Source organism: Pygoscelis adeliae, unplaced genomic scaffold (assembly GCF_000699105.1).
Source record: "Pygoscelis adeliae isolate BGI_AS28 unplaced genomic scaffold, ASM69910v1 Scaffold57, whole genome shotgun sequence".
Taxonomy (NCBI): Eukaryota; Metazoa; Chordata; class Aves; order Sphenisciformes; family Spheniscidae; genus Pygoscelis; species Pygoscelis adeliae.
The window spans coordinates 19,958,005-19,963,057 of NW_008825615.1; positions in this window are offsets into that span (position 1 = coordinate 19,958,005).

The window sequence follows — 5,053 nt, forward strand, 5'->3', positions numbered from 1 at the left end:
TCCAAGCTAGTGTTTAGCTACTAGGGGAGGCACTGAAAATAATTCAGACCTCACTAAGGATCAGCTGCGCTGAAGCGGAGGCTGCCAGTGGTGAGGACCAGTGGTACTGGCTACGCCTGGTGGCAAAGGGCTGTGGGGCTTTGATCTTCAGCACAAAGTGATCTTAACCATCTTCCATGCAGTTACCTGCTGTGAAGGAGCCTCCCTTTAAGTGGGAAGAATTTCTCTGGTGGGATAGACTTTGGGGAGCAGAGAGGAGAAACCCTGCAGGGCGGGACATATAGAGCAGGTGGGGGCATGGGTCTGGGAAGGATAGGTGGGAGCAGGGGCCTGGGAAACCCTGGCTTAAGAGGATTGGGGAACCGGGTGCTTTTGGGCTAGGAGCCTGGGATTTGGGATGAAGTTAGACGTTTCTAGCACAGTAGTGGAGGGAGCAAGAGATGCTGTGTGGTAAAAATGTTTAAGAAGTCACCTTGAGACAAGGTACCCCTAATGAGCAATACAAATAGTAAGCAAAGGTAAAAACCATGAAAATGTTTCTTTTCCTTTCCTCTAGTCCCCATCCTCTTTTTTTGGTGTCTGGTGTATGGAAGTCCTGTGTTTCAAAAGCCTAAATGCCCTTGGCATAAGGGGTGAACTGATCCTTATGATGCCCCTTAACTTTCAAAACCTTTTGATGACCAATTGACTCTTAGACATAGTAGGTTCTTACTGGCTTAGAGGGAAGATCAAGTTTTGGACTAACTAAGGATAAGAATAAATGCTTAGATCGCAACCATGAGGAGAAGCTTCTGAAGATCAGTGTCAGATTTTGTGCTGTTCAACATGTTCAGAATTAGCCTGGAATTAGCCTGGAATACTAGTGAGATGAAGGTCTGCAGTGGATACAAAATTATTCAGGGGGTTCAAAATTAAAGCTGAATGCAGAATGCTACTGAAGAAACTCACAATATTAAATGGCAAAATGACGGATGAAATGGGAGAAAAATATCAATAACTCTACAAGCATAGTGATGGATTCTAAATGAGCTGCTACTGCTCAGCAAATGAAGTTTTGGAGCTATTGTGGCTAGTTCTCCTGAGACATCAGTCCAGTGCTTAGCTGTGATTGAAAGGCACAATGCATATGAGGCACTATTAGAAAAGAATGAAATGGAGAACGTAATCATGGCACTTCTCATCTTGAATTCTTTACACATTTCTTGTCATGCCACCTCAGGAAGAATACGGCAGAACTAGGCTCATCTACCTGCTAGATGACCTTCGCCATTCATTTGTTCTGAACGTAACAAATGTCTGAATACTTGGGAGGTTACTGCTTCCCTTGTGCAGAAAGAAATTAGCTCCTCCATCATCGTCTCTGTTGGAGGAGAGGAAGCCATCCCACCTTGCCTCTTAGCTGGAAGGCTAAGGCTTGTTCATGTTAAAGGCAAACCTACAGTCTGAAGTAGATAAAGCTTGAGGTAGAAAGTCCACCCAGAGTTTGGGAAGTTATATTAACAGCAAGAATAGATTTCCTCAGAGATTTAGTATGGTACCAGGGCTACCAGTGTTGGTTAGTGCTTCTTCTAGTTGGTTAGTAGTACCTAAGTACTACTTAGGTACTACAAACAGTATCTAAGCAGTACAGTTTGTACTGGCAGCTGTGCCAGTTAGGACAACAGGCAGCGACCTTGAAGTCATTTCCTTCTCAACGTGTTTTTTGCTCTGGCCAAAGGTAGTATCTGTTACGCTCCCTTTGCCACCTTTGGGGACATCATAGGTTTAGCAATGAGATAGCATAACTATTTTGCATTCAGGAATCCCTTTTTCTGAAGCCGGCAGATGACTTGAAGCTGGCCACTGGGATAACAGCATCTGAATTCCTTTTAAATGATTTCAGGACAATGCAACCCTGAGATCTTGGTGGCTGCAGTCCTCTCAGGGAAGAGATATCTCTTCTCTTCACACCGCCAATGACCTCTCCCCAGACTCAGCACAGTCGTCCCTCCTCTGAATGCGAGATGGGCACCGCTGCTCTATAAATCTCATCAAAGCCAAGCAGCAGGAAAATTTCTGTTGGGTCCGGGGGATGCCCTAAAGGAAATAATTAACGTAAGAACATCTGTAAAGGAAGCAATCAACACGAAAGGCACAGTATATTTTTCTAGCTTTTCTGCTTCTTTAATTTTAGTTTTGGTAGTCACCTATCAAATGTGATATTCGATTCAAGTAAATTCCTGCCTACACAGAAAAGCGTCAGTAAAAGTTGCAAAATATTTTTTTTTAAGAACTTCAAAAAGTAAAAACAGAAAGTATGAAGTATTTTTAAAGTTTTGAATTTCAAGGTCAGCATGAACTGTGCAGGGAGAACAGGACTGTCTAAAATGAAATATATGGACAGGCATGTTCATAGCTGGGTAACCCAAACCTAGAAGCCCATATGAAAATGTAAGACTGTGTGGTTTGTGGGCGAAATAACATAAGAATATCCATAAAGGAAAAATTCTGAATTACTCTTTCTTCCAGCCAATCCCAGGAAAACAAGGGTAGGCTACAAATTACCCCTATAATAAATATGGTTCTTACAGGTGATTGACCATACTAAATAATTCCTTTGGAGATAAGTTTGAAGGGTAAAGATATAGTGTCAAGTTGGTATATGGTCTTAGAAAGACTGGGAAGTCGGTCATCCATGGCAAGCTTATCTCCCTGTTTGTACATGCAGTTGAAGTAACAACTCTTGTAATTTTATCTTAGGTTTCCTGATATTTGATAGCTTTCTTAAACCTCAGCTACGGAAGTCACAGGATTATGAAAAAAAACAACATTCATTAAAACCCAGAAATGTTTAAGACTTACGCCTTAAGAGAAAAGCCAGAAAGTATGACCAAAATACACTCTAAAAATAACGGAAAGACAACAGACAGACTGCCACAACCTTCTGTTTGATAAAAGTCTGCTAGTTAAATTGATCATACTTTTTTTTTTTTGGTGGATGACTTGACTTTCGAAACTTTGGGGCTGGCAAAAGTCCAAAAGGATAACTTTTTAAACAAAAATCAAGCTTACCTGACTGACTGAGTAGCAGAAACTTCCACCAGACCAGAACCAACTTGTATAAAACTGATTCCTTATCTTGTACTGGATGCATGAATTGCATGGCAGAAAATGTGTTGCACATGTCAGAACAATGTTTAGGGAAAAGCTACTGACTGAACATCAGATTTCCTAACGATAATTGGGCCAAAAGTAATCTAAGTATCACCATATCATGGCTGAATTAACAGAAATCCCTCCATAATACTAGAATGCATAACCTACTGTTTGCAATGTTTAAAATAAGTTGAATGAACACAAATCACCCTTGGTCAAAGTTCTTGGAAGCCCGTATAATTAAAATAGAGGTGATTTGGTTCACCAGGAACACTAAATGACATAAAATGTAATTACTACACCCAGGCTATATTACATGCAGCATATGCCTGCCATTTGATATGTGTAAAAGAAAACTGGCGTCCAAAGTGCCAACTTTAAATGTGAACAAGGCATGGTGATTTCACTGTAGAAAGCTCTTGCACTGGCTAGTGCAGTATGAATAATATCTCAAGAAGATTTGCAACCAGATACGACTCTAACTTCTCTCTTGGGCCTAGGTTTCTACCTCTTCTCTTGTGTCTTGTGACCAGATAGATTATGGATATTTCCTGTCTGATAAACCAGCTCCCTTTTACAATTTTTGGTGTTGGGATTTCTGAATATCAAAAAAAAGCATCGCTTGAATAGGATATATTCAGGGTGGGGAAACTAGTCCTTGCCAAATGCTGACCACGCTTTTCAAAAACATTTTAGGCCAAACGTTAACCACAATTGTTTATCCAATAATAATATGAAAAAAAACACGTACTCACATGCCTTGCAAAATTAAGTCATGGGTTGAATTCAGGCCCCAAGGCCACAGGTTTTTCTACCCTTGTCACACTTCAAATTTAGAAGGAATTTTGTATCAAGCATATGTTTTAGCAGATGGAAATTAGAAGTCTAAATGTCACTTTTGATGTAAGTTCAATGGTTATGAACCTTAGATGGATACTCTCTGAATTTGCTATAGACATAGACAATAAGATTCTAGTGTGCAAATGTAAATGAAGCTTTGTTTCCATATTTATATATCTGTCTTATTTGAAACTATAAAAATATGAAAAGGCTAAATGGAAGCTAGTTTTTTCCTAGAAGCCAGTCCTGACCAGAAAGACAGGATTTGGGCCATACTGTATGGCCATATATTCACTAGCTAGTACTCATTTTAAGAGGACACTTTGGGAAAACATTGCCCATATTTGTTTTTCTTCTAACCTTGTTTTTTGTCTTAGTTTGGTTTTCTTCTTTCTTTTTATTGTCTGCAAGGCAGACTGTGTTGTTCAATATGTATGAAATGGTATGGAAAAAAGACACCAGAAATTACAGCGAAGAACAAACCATTACATTTGCTTGCAATGCAAAAAAATACATCCCCTAAAACAAAAAAGTCAAAGTTTCTAGGTGGGATTTACTTTGCATGTTACTGATAGAGAATAAGTCAGTGGGACTTGCCTGCTTGGCATATGGACTCAGGAAAAAAAGGAGTTTACCACTTGTGGAAGAAGGGGCAGGCAACTCAAGAAGAGTGCAGGGATCTCATTAGGTCGTGCAGAGAGGAAATGAGAAAGGCAAAAGCCCAGCTAGAATGCAACCTGGCCGCTGCCGTTAAAGACAACAAAAAAAGTTTATACAAATATATTAATGACAAGAAGAGAGCCAAGGAGAATCTCCATCCTTTATTGGATGCAGGGGGGGGGAACATTGTCACCGAGGATGAGGAAAAGGCTGAGGTACTTAATGCCTTCTTTGCCTCAGTCTTTAACAGGCAGACTAGTTATCCTCAGGGTACTCGGTGCCCTGAGCTGGAAGACAGGGACGGGGAGCAGGATGAACCTCCCATAATCCAAGAGGAAGCGGTCAACAACCTGCTACACCACCTGGATGCTCACAAGTCTATGGGGCCAGATGGGATCCACCCGAGAGTGCTGAGGGA